This window comes from Triturus cristatus, chromosome 3_2 (genome assembly GCF_964204655.1).
Source record: "Triturus cristatus chromosome 3_2, aTriCri1.1, whole genome shotgun sequence".
In the NCBI taxonomy this organism is placed as follows: domain Eukaryota; kingdom Metazoa; phylum Chordata; class Amphibia; order Caudata; family Salamandridae; genus Triturus; species Triturus cristatus.
Genome location: NC_140584.1, coordinates 41,966,611 through 41,978,685, shown reverse-complemented (window position 1 = coordinate 41,978,685; position 12,075 = coordinate 41,966,611). Strand labels below are relative to the sequence as shown.

Sequence of the window (12,075 nt, the reverse complement as noted above, 5' to 3'; positions counted from 1 at the left end):
GGTGTCGTCGGCATAGGAGATGATGTTGAGGTTGTGTTGGCGTGTGATGGCTGCGAGGGGGCTCATGTAGACGTTGAAGAGGGTTGGGCTGAGGGATGATCCTTGTGGTACGCCGCAGATGACTTCGGTGGCCTCGGATCTGAATGGGGGGGGAGGCGGACTCTGAGTTCTTCCGGCGAGGAACAAGATGATCCAATCCAGTGCCTTCTCTTGGATCCCGATGTTGCTGAGGCGCTGTACTAGGGTGCGGTGGCAGACAGTGTCGAATGCTGCAGAGAGGTCCAGGAGGATGAGGGCCGCTGTGTCCCTGTTGTCGAGCAGGGATCTAATGTCATCGGTGGCTGCGATCAGTGCGGTCTCGGTGCTGTGGTTAGCTCGAAAACCGGACTGCGAGGGGTCGAGGGATCCGTTAGTCTCCAGGAAGGCGGCGAGCTGTCTGTTGAGGGTCTTCGATGACTTTGACTTTGGCCGGAAAAGGGAGGAGCGAGATGGGGCGGAAGTTCTTGAGGTCGGTGGGTCCGCTGTTGGTTTCTTCAGGAGGGCGCTGAGCTCGGCATGCTTCCAGCTCTCCGGGAAGGTGGCGGTGTGGAAGGAGGTGTTGATGATGTCCCGTAGTTGGGGTGCGATGATGGAGTCGGCCTTGTTGAAGATGTGGTGGGGGCAGGGGTCGGCAGGTGATCCGGAGTGGATGGTGTTCATCGCGCGAGTGGGGTCTTCGGTGCTGACCGGTGTCCAGGTGCAGAGGGGGGTGGTGGTGGTGGGGGGCGTTGGTTGGGTGCGTGTTTGGTGTGCCGAAGCTGTTGTGTATGTTGGCGATCTTGCGGTGGAAGAACGAGGCGAGTGAGTTGCAGAGGTCTTGTGAGGGAGTGATGTCGTTGTTTCCGGCGCTGGGGTTGGAGAGCTCTTTGATGATGCTGAATAGTTCCTTGCTGTTATTGGCGTTGTTGACCAGTCTTTCCTTGTAAGCTGTCTTCTTGGTGGTGCGGATCAGCTGGTGGTGCCTGCGGGTGGCGTGCTTGAGGGCGGTCATGTTGTCTGGTCTGGTCGTGGCGCCAGGCTTTCTCGAGGGTGCGGCAGTTCTTCTTCGAGTCCTTGAGTTCGTCGGTGAACCAGGGGGCTTTCTTGCTGCCGGGTCAGCTGGGAGGGTTCTTCAGTGGTGCGAGGTCGTCGGCGCAGGCGGTCAGCCACTGTGTGAGGTTGCTGGCTGCTTCGTTAGGGTCCGTTGTGCTGGCGGGAGGGTTCCGGCTGAGGGAGGTGGTCAGCTGCTCGGCGGCGATCTTGCTCCAGCTTCGGCGAGGAACCCGTTGCAGGTGGTGGTGGGTCGTGGTTTTTATGAAGCAGCTGTGGTCAGTCCAATGAAGTCCGGTAGAGTGGCTGAAGGAGATGTGTTTGCTGGATGAGAAGACTGGGTCAAGCGTGTGGCCGGCGTAGTGGGTGGGGCTGTTCACCAGTTGCTTGAGTCCGAGAGGCGAGGTTGTCCAGCAGGGTGGTGGTGTTGCAGTCCTTGTTGTTCTCCAGGTGGAAGTTGAGGTCCCCTAGGAGGATGTAGTCACCGGAGGGGAGGGTGTGCGGGCTAATGAAGTCTGCGATGTCTTCGCTGAATTATGCGCGTGGTCCCGGGGGTCTGTAGATGAGGGTGCCTCTGAGGGTCGTCTTGAGGTCGGAGTGTATCTGGAAGTGGAGGTGTTCGGCGGCGGTGAAGGTGTCGTCGGAGTTGGTCGTGATGCAGATGGTGTTCTTGTGTACGATGGCGATGCCTCCTCCAATCTGGTGGACGCAATCTCTCCGGGAGATCTTGTATCCGTCCGGGATGGCTGTGACAATGTCTGTGACAATGTCGGGCGCTGAGGAGGCGTTCATCCGGCCGGTACAGTTCTAGTCGAGGCAGCATAAGCTGCCAGCCAAAATAAGAGCTTGCTAGATTTGTATCTATGCTCGTAGACCAGCTAGGCCAACCCTCTCTATGGCCATGCCGATAAAGGTTCTCTCCAGTCTCAGTCAACCAACTTCCTCCAAAAGGCACAACAGGGCTGTCCTCGAAGGATTGTGTGATGGAAGTTCACAATGACATACAAAAAGCGGGAAGCACATCTGCTTAAATAAAGCTACCCGCCCCATAGCGCTTAAAGGCAGGATGCCCCATTTCTACAGGTCCCTAGTCAAGGTTTTAGTAAAGGGGCTGAAAATTAAGAGTCCAAGCCAGGGCTGGGAGGTGTAGAATATACATACATCAAACTATTTGAAGGAGTAAGCATATCGGGATCGCAGGGCACCAGGAATGTCCTCCTGTGTCTTCAACTGGTACCAACAGTGACTTGTTCATGTTTATCTGCAGACCAGAGGCTTCACCATATAGGTGGAGGTGTCTGGGGCCGAAAGACTGCATGTAAACCAGAAGTAATGGGATGTTATCCACATACAGAGCTGTGCGCTCTTCAGGATCCTCCTCTTAAAGCCATCCAGAATTTGGGAGTCGCATCTGATAAGACGTGCCAAGAGTTCAATTACTAAGCCAAGAAATGGAGACAGAGAACAGACCTGTTTGGAGCCTCTGACTACTGGGAAGGGCGGGTATAGGACTCAGTTTACCTGGACTTGGATGCAGGGACATTGTATGGCAGGCTGATGAGCCCAAAGTAGTAAGTTAAAAAAACTGCGTGCTTCAGCACAGCTTCCAAGAAGGTCCACAAAACAGTGTCAAAGGCCGTTTCAAATTCAATTCGGTAGGGGGGGCTGCTCAATCGGCACGCCTGGGGCAGGGTGAGTTGTACCCTCCGTATGCAACAGCGGGTGCTCCTGCCAGGCATGAACCAACATTTGGTCTGGGTAGACTAGGTAACTCAGTGTCTGACAATGTAGTCACTAGGACATTCGAAAAAATGTGATGTCTGCGTTTTTGAGAGAGATAGGCATATACGAGGAGCAATCTTCTGCGGCTTGGTTGTCCTTAGAAATCACCACAATAATGGCAGTGCCAGGTCTTGGGGTGAATGATCAATGCTCTGCCCCCTCAGTTTAGAGGGCCAGTAGGTGATGGAGCGAACGGGTCGGGTAACTTTTAAGGAATGCCATGCTGAACTAGTCTGTGCCAGGGGTCTTTCCCAAATTGAGAGCTGAAATTGCCATGTTTATCTCCTCAGTTGTGATCTTTTGGTCAAGTTTTTTGGCTATAAAAGGCAGGGAATCGAGTGCATGGGAAATCTCCTTTAGCAGTGGGAATGCAGACTCCTGTGGGGGTACAGGGGTTGCACCCTACAAGTCTTTTTTACACTGCGATTACATGAGCAACCTCGGGCATACTTTCATGAAGGGTTCCATGAAAATTGCAAATGGCCGGTACAGTTCTAGTCGAGGCAGCATAAGCTGCCAGCCAAAATAAGAGCTTGCTAGATTTGTATCTATGCTCGTAGACCAGCTGGGCCAACCCTCTCCCACACTCCCTCTAGGAAGATCTGTTTCAGGGTGGGCAGTCCAGATCCTCTATCTAGAGTGGTGGACTTGCAGCTGTCGCTCAATGTCGCCGAGGTGCAGCCACAGGTCCACCACTCCAAGGAGAGGATATGGGCTCCTAAATCCATTACCTGTACCAGTTGGCGTGTCTTCTTTCCCCCTACATATCCCTTGGTCAGACCCCCTCAGGGTGGGTTTACTGGACGCCCATAGGGGTTCCAGCAGAGGCCACATTATTACAGCTGAGCTTAAAGAAGATCTTTAGTGCTCTATAAAGTCAATACAGTCTTGGTCTACTAGATGCCAGGCGTTGATGCGCTACATAGGTCATAAGGTGCACAAAAGGGTTTCCATTTTAAAGAGGGGTGTGTGTTCCGAGATGACTCAGGTCAGGATCTTTTTGCATTGTAATACAAGGGAGGTCACTGGCTGGGAGCCAAGTCAGACGGATTAAATCAATCATGATTTGTAGAACACAGATGCTTCAACAATGAGGGTCTCAAGGTCTTTGACCCAGTTTATGCGCTGCTGACACGCAAGTGTACAGCCCTTGTGAGGGGTTACATAATCTCCAAGCATCGCATAGGCCAATTGAGTTGGCCTACAATGTAAGTTGTGATGAGCGCGCAATTCAGCCTGGGCAAAGGGCCTCGAAAATATCAAGACTGGGGTCTGGGACGGCATTAAAAATAACCCACACCCCCAATCAGATAGGCCAGGGGGTTGGGAGGCACCACAAGGTCCTGGAGAGCCTGTAGTGTCCAGTGCAACCTCTGTTGGAGAACGTAGGCCGATATGAAGTACTGGTGTCTAGTCTCTAGAGGGCCCTCCATCCCTATGTACCTCCCCTGTGGGTCAATGTATGAGGAGGACACCGCAACTAGGAAGGACATATGCAGCAGGATCACGACCCCTCGTGAACCTCTTAAGAACTCAGTTAAAAAACTCAGTCATAGCCAAACATGATGCGAAGGGACAGTGGGAACCTAAAAGATGCGTTTCTTAAAGCAGGACCACATTGTTGCTAAACCGCTTTATATAGCAAAGTACTGCCAATCTCTTATAAACTGAGGACATGGTTTACATTCCAGGAAATTACCTTAGCCATTTGGGGGCTGTACTGGAAAGTGGTGAACTGGCCCCTCTCCTCATGAGAGGCCTCCTGGTCCAAAGGGGGATAGACTTAGTGGAGCCGTAGAGCATTTTGTATGAGAGTGCCCGCAGTGGACGAAATTTGATTTAAATGCCTGCAAAAGAAAACAAGAATAAAAGGAACACAGAACACTTACCCATCCCACCCAACAGCCCCACCTCCAGCACATACTTACAACTATAAAGTATCTGTCGCCCAATATTTCAACATAAAGAAACTAGTAGGGTGGGTCAGGATCCATCGGAGGCTCCCTGTTGCTCAATTGAAGGATCACACTGGCCGACAACAATTTCTAATTCATACAATAAAACAAAAGAACACAGGAAAACACTCCCTCCACCCCACATCCAAAACATTTTTAAGCAATATAGCAATAGAATAGTTCACAGCGTCTGCAGCAATGGTTGGCTATCCATGACTGGGGCATTCTGCACCTCTCCACCTGCCAGGGTTCAATTGATTGGCTCATGATCGCTATCTTAGTCTGAAAGAGAGTGGGGGTGCCTGAGAGCGACGCCTTTGGGTCAAGAGCTCCTGGTGGACTCCCAGCAGGAGATGGGTTCAATAACCATAGTCACCTGTGCTGGTTCGGTCTGTCTCTCCTTGAGTGGGTTCTCATTCCCCAGGGGTACCTGAGAGAGCTCACGGGGGACCCAGCTGTCCTAGAGTTTGCTGCCTCCCCAACTCTGGTGGGCCAGAGTACCCATCGCTCACTTCCATGCTTGTTGGTGAATTTCAAAGAAATAGGTGGACGGGTTGAAAATAGCTTTCAGATGGACCGAGAATGGGAGCATATATTGGATCTGAAGGGCCACAAGTTTGTTTAACGACCTAAAGAAAGCATCTGCATTGCTGGGCTGCCCAGGTGTAGTCTGGGAAGAACATGGGCTTGGTGGTGAAGCGCAGATATTGGTGATTTGAGCATCCTGGAAGATGACATACCGACAGTGGTGGTTGAAGATGTGGCCCATCATGGGATGAGAAAATCCTTGGGGGAAGACATTTAGCCATGACCCGCTGCGCCCTCTCCTCCACGAAACTAAGAGACAGCTTATCCAATGGGACACAAGAATGGAACCATTGCTCCAGAAAGCAGTCTGTCACTGAGGTCTCAACTCCTTCTGGGAACCCAACGAGCCACAGGCTCTTTCTCAGGCATTGGTTTTCAGCACCCTGTGCTCGTTCTTCCAGTATATCCATTGTGGAGAGCAACTTGGAGGCCTGGAGTTTAAGGATCGTCACTTCATCCTCAACCGTTGAGACCCCGGCTTCAGCCTCAGTCAACCGGTCTGCTATTTTGTGAGTATATTGGCACAGGAGGGTGACATCCACCTAGACCTCATTCACTTTTGTCTCTACTGATACCAGGCGCCTTGAATTGCTTTGAGAATGATGGGCATGTCTGTTTATTGTTATTAATGGGGAGGTGCTCTGCGGTCCACCGGGTATCTACAGTAGGTTCAATGTACTGGTGAATTTGTCTTTGGGCCAGCTGTGGGAGCTAGTCACGCCCCTCTCCAACAGCATAGCCATATTCACGTTGGGAGGGTATAGGCACACCCCAACCGGCCCGCATGACTCGAGCAGCCTGAAAAGGCATCCAAGAGGTGGACCACAGAGAGTCATTGCTGCTGTGCAAGGCTCTGAGTAGGTACAGAGCAGGATTCAGGCTTCTGCAGTTCCCTACACTTATCCAGGTGCCACAGAGCAATTGAGGGGACAGTCTAGGACCTCTTAATCAATCAAGGATTTATAAAGCAAGGCATCTCACCTGTGAGGGTCTCAACGCACTGGAGTTGCTGAACTGCTTTGTGGTGCTCTTTTCATTTTAACAGCCAGGACTTGAGCCATTTTCTGAATTGCCGGAACGGCCAGAAGGTGCAGGGGAAGGTCATTCCAAGCTTTTGCCACCAGGTGTGAGGAGCGTCCTCGACTATTAACCACGGGGCATCAGAGGGCTTGTCTGCGAGGAAGAGGGAAGCCGATCGCAGGTGTCTGGTCTGTTAGTGGAAGGTTATGCTTTTGTTGATGTATACTGGTCCTTCGTTGTGCAGGACTTTGTACGAGTAGATCAGCATCTAGAACCGGAATCTCTTCCGAAACAGGAGCCAGTGTAGTTTCTTGATGTTGAGTGTAATGCTGGTCTGTCTGCGAGATGAGGAAGAGTCTTGCCGCTGAGTTTTGTATTGTCTATAGTCTCTTCAGAAGATGTGCGGTGACTCCTTTGTAGAGTGTGTTCCCGACTACTGGTGACAAGGGCCTGCATGACGGTCCTTCTGGTGTTAAATGTGAGCCAACTGAAGACCTTGCCAAGCTGGGTAGGGTGTGGAAGCAGGTGGATGAGACTGCGTTTACCTGTTTCTTCATAGATGGATGGCTGTTCAAGATGACGCAGAGGTTGCGGGCATGGTCTGTCGGGGCGGGGCATGGGCCAAGTTAAGCACGCCACCATGCATTGTTTCATGGTGAGGTGTTGTCCACAAAGATGAAGACTTCAGTCTTATGTGTGCTGAGCTTGGGAGAGCTGCCATTAATCCAATCAGCTGCGTTTCTCATACATCTGTGGAAGTTGTCTGTGGGGGGAGGGGTCTTCGGACAGTGTGAAGATGATCTGGGTGTCAATGGCACAGGAGATGATGTGGAGTCTGGGCGATCTGACTGTGTGTTTGCCGGGGGGGGGGGGGGGGGGGGACGGGCGGAGGGTCATGTGCATGTTGAAGAGAGTGGGGCTGATGACCGATCCAAGTGGGATGCTGCATATCTTCTCCGGCTCAGAGGTGACTGGTGCGAGAAGGATTCTCGGAGTTCTTCTGTGAGAGGTGATTCATTTAAGAGCGTCTCACTGGATTCTGATGTGGTGAAGTCTGTTGATCAAGATGTGAAGGGTGACTGGGTTGAAGACAGCTGATACGCCCAAGAGAATGAAGGCCCCGATGTCGTTGGTGGCTTCAATGAGGGCTGTCTCTGCTGTGTTTGATTCGGCATCCAGATTCAGAGAAGTCCAGGAGACTGTTGTGTTCTAGGTGTTTGGCGAGTAGCTGGTTGAATGTCTTTGAGATCCTTTGCTTGAAACGGGTGCAGGGAGATGGGCCGGTAGACCTTCAGTTCTCCTGGATCAACAGATGGTTTATTCTGGAGGGGCTGCACTTAAGCGTGTCTCCAGTCTTCAGGGAAGAATGCTGAGGGAACGAAGGTGTTCAGGACTTTGAGCTTGTCGCCAATAGTCTTGCTCCTGAGGGTGAAGGCGGGGTGGTGACAGTGGTCTGTGGGTAAACCTTTTTACATAGAGTTCATAAGGGAGATTGTGGCTTGAATTGTGAAGGTCCCAATTGGTGAGCAGGTGTTGGGGGTTTCTGTTTGTGGGTGTGAGCAGGCTGATTATGTTGGCAGCTGGGGGTTAGGCTTTTGAAGTTTTCGTTGTTGACTGATCTGGTCATGGAAGTAGTTAGTCAGGGTGTCACATTTCTATGGAGTGGGTGGTGTAGTTCTTGGTGGCTGGGGAGTTAGAGAACTCATTCACGATGTCGAAGAGCTCCTTGCTTCGTTTTGTACTGGGCTCTATGCGGTCAGCTAGAGCGTTCTTTTTTTCTATCAGGAGGGGGTGGTACTGGTTTAGAGCTGTCTTGAAGGTGGTGCGACTCCCCATCTCATTGCTGATGCGCCACTTCTTTCTACTTGCCAACAGTTGCATGTGGTGGATGTCAGCTCAGCGATTAACCAGCTAGCTCTTCTGACAAGTTATCTGGATCTGGCTTGCTTGGCAGTGGTAATTATGTCGATGGATTCTATGAAGTTTTTCACAGCTTATTGTGGGAGGTGAGAGTTGAGAGTATTGTTCCACTGTTCTGCTATATTTTTCAAGTTTCTGCGCATGGAATTGGGGAGCATGGTGCCAGTGTTGGTAAGTCTTGAGATGGTGGAGTGGATGCTGTAGTGGTTGGTCCAGGTGAGCTGCGAGATGTGGTTGAACCTGACCAGGTCTCTGGACGTGAAAATGGGGTCAGGCGTGTGTCCGGCTATGTGGATAGTGTGAGAAGTTGGCCTGGTATATGCTGTCCACTAGTTCTAGTGGGCACCTTGCACCAGTCCAAACAACCCTTATTGATGATAGGTTAAAGACAACCTTTATTGAAAGCTATCCTAGTGGTAGCTATGGTGAGCAGCCTTCAAGATAAGTTTTGAAGGAATGTAAAGCAGCTTGTTTTACCAGTCTATAATCTCTTAAATAACCAAATAAAAGGAGATCTACACCAGGTGTGTGTGATATATATTTTCCAACTCTCCCCCAGCAGAGGAGCAAAGGAGGCACACTCGCACAGTTGGCTTTTCACTTTTTAATAATTTTGGCAATCCGGACGCGTTTCGGTCTTACAAAGACCTTTCTCAAAGGTAGACCAAGCACACACGGCACTGCTCAAATGCAAAATGATTGCCTAAATTTATTTTTATAGCCCTCTAGGGGGCGCGATCACAGTTCGAAAGGCATCCTGGAACTTGTGGTTCTTTGAACAGTTTTTAGTCCATACCCTCCAGTGGGCGGTTCCTCGTTGTTGGAAAATTATTAACATTTGTTAATTTCAGCTCATACTTGTGCTCCGTGTTCAACCCATTTTCAAGGATGTTTGGATCTATACCGGAGACAGTCTTCGGTAGCGCCAGTCCACCCTTACACTCTCGCGGGCAACAAAAATGGTTAAAGGTCGGGCAAATTTGGCACACTTGCTGGTGGTGCGTACCTCCACGCCGGAACCAAGCCGTTCAAACCTTTTCCAAATCTTCCCCCGACAGAGGAGCAAATATATATATATATATATATATATATATATATATATATGTATTTATTTCTGAACACTCCCTACTAATCTCTTTATGAGATTATAGGTCAAAGCACATATGTTGCAATCAATACAACACAGTAAATAAGCACAATATACTACAGAGCCCCGTACAATGCTATGACAAAGTTGCGGTTGAGAAATTAGAGTTTAAGGACACTTAGAGGAGGACTAGGAACAAACCCTTTTGGACATAGAAGGTTCTAATGTCAACACCCACGGGAGCACCGGAGTACTCGTGTTAACTAACCCAGGGAAGCCGGGTGCATGGGTGTGAAATGGTGTCGGAAGTCGTCCTTGTTTTCAATGGCGAGATGATGTAAAGTGCTGCTGCCGTGAAGAGGAGAAGTGTCCGAGGAGATCCAAGCTTGGATCCGAGATGGGAAGAACCTGAAAGCAGAGGGGACAGAGTCTGGGTCAATAGCCAGTGACCAGGGGCAAGATAGGCGAATGCCCACCGATGTCGTGTGCTTCAGTTGAAGACAGGTGAAGTGGGACTCTGCTGCCACGAGGACCAGGAGAAGTCGACGACGACAAGGATCCGCAGGCGAGCTGTCCCACAAAGGATGTCCAGTGAGGGGTCTCAGTTACCGGATTGGAACCAACAAGCCTTGGCAGTGGCAACCCACGTGGTGAGAGAACAAAGGCTTCGGTGGGGACAAGCGAGGTCCAGGGGACTCCCCAAGCAATGGAGAGTCAGGGAACTTGTGGAGCAATCAGGAAAGCCTGCTAAAAGTAAAGTTGCCCTTCTCAATGACCCACAAGTCAACGGACAAGAGATCTAGAAAGGGGTGTTGAGAGAAAACACTTGGAACCAGCCCACGGAACACTCGGAGAGTGTAGGCCAGTGATCTTAAGTGCAATCGCTGCTCGGGGTCTGGACTACAAGTAGCCCAAAGCACAGCCTCGGGGAATGCCGGGAAGAGTGTGCAGCTGGAAATGGTCACAGTGTCCAGGGGTTCGGGTTGCACGGTCCCCACAAGGGCTACGGGTCTCAGGTTTGCTGAGGAATCATGTAAGCCTCATGGACGCTTGGAAACCCACCTCCTGTGTGGCAACAGTCTTCTGTTGGCATCTCCGAAGCTCCTGAGGACTCCGAACAGATGCGTCTTTTTGGTGCCTGACAAGCAGGGGAGTAACTCCTTTACTTCAAGGGAGATTCTTCAGTTATCTAGTCTTGTAGATCGTCGAAGATCCAGGATTCAGTGTCAGAGTTTCTTCCAGGAATATCTAAAGTCCTGTAGCCAGGAGTTCCTACTTTATACCCAAGGAAGGGATTGTACACTCTGTGGACCCACCTATGGGAGGGTCAGGAAAGAGGGGTGGCTACACCCATTTCATTTGTCCAGTTTTGCGCTAGAGCAGGGGCTGGTAGCCCCTGGGACCGGTTTGAACTGGACTATGCACAGGGGCACCAAACGTGCCCCAGTGCAGACATCAAAGCACTCTTGGAGTGCCCCCACCCAGGCCCAATACAATAAAGCCTGCCTGGGAGGTGGTCACACCTCTCTGTGACAGGAAACCGATCGTCAGGCCTTCCCCTGCCAGAGTTTCGTCCAGCAGCAGGAGGGCAGACTTGTGTCTGCAGCATCCATTTTGTGGTGCACCGGGGTCTGTTAAGCTGGTACCAGTGTAGTCATGTTTCTCCCTCTAGTAGGGTGGAATCATACCTCCCACGCCAGTTACTGGCAGGGAGGTATGATTCCAAAGTGTTTGGCACCAAACACAACATGTTTCTGTGCAGCCATTCCAAAGTTAGCATTTACCGCGAGGTTATAATGCATTTAATAGTATATGATCTGGCTGCATCACATACAACCCTGGGGATTAGATTCCGAAGGCTGCAGAGGGGATCTGCTCATGCATGGGCACCCTCTCACATGAAAACAAAGCACCCTGCCTTCAGGATTGTTAAGACTTATAGGTTTATATGTGTGTGATCAAAATTTATATAGGTAACCTATACCACAGTAAGGGGTGAATGCACCACCTTACTGAGGCTGCAGTAGCAGACCTGTGGTGTCATTTTGGAAGGCTGCTCAGAGGTGGCATAATATATGCTGCAGACCCTGGTAGACCTCTGGGGTACCTATGCCCTTGGTACATAGTGTACCGTATACTAGGGACTCATAAGGGTACCCCAGTATCCAATCTGGAGTGTACCTAAAGTACATGGAATCAATTTAGAGGGAAATCAGATAGTCTGACTGGGATCCTGCCAATCAGGACCCCAGCATAAGTGAAAAAACAGTGAAACATCAGCAAAAAGTGGGGGTAACTATAAGAAGCAGATCCTACTCTCCTACAGGTAGAGTTGGTGACGAGGGAGGGAGGGGGAAGAGAGAGAGAGGGGTGAGAGAGAAATAATGAGGGGAGACAATGTACCAGATTTTTAACAAACATAGTCTAACAATAAGGAGTGGAGAGGCCAAAGCACAATGAAGGGGTAAACAGTATTACCGTCAGGTCAGTAGGGAGAGCACGGAACACTAGGATATCTAATAATCAGGCACGAGAGAACGCGGCACACTTGGGAGGTAACAGCAGTATAGCAAACAGGCAGAGGAAAGAGCGAGGCATAATGAGGATATGCGGTATGAGGCAGCAGGAGCAGAACCGTGAGAAGGTGGCTGCTCT

General features: G+C 50.6%; 1 long non-coding RNA gene across 1 annotated transcript in view; it reads right to left on the bottom strand.

The window, feature by feature from the left end:
- The window catches only part of LOC146856775 (uncharacterized), a 51,833-nt gene that overhangs the window by 29,042 nt on the left and 10,716 nt on the right, over positions 1-12,075 (bottom strand). Inside the window, exon 2 of the long non-coding RNA XR_014979812.1 lies at positions 4,550-4,697. This is a non-coding gene — a long non-coding RNA (uncharacterized LOC146856775). The remainder of the gene's footprint in view (positions 1-4,549; positions 4,698-12,075) is intronic.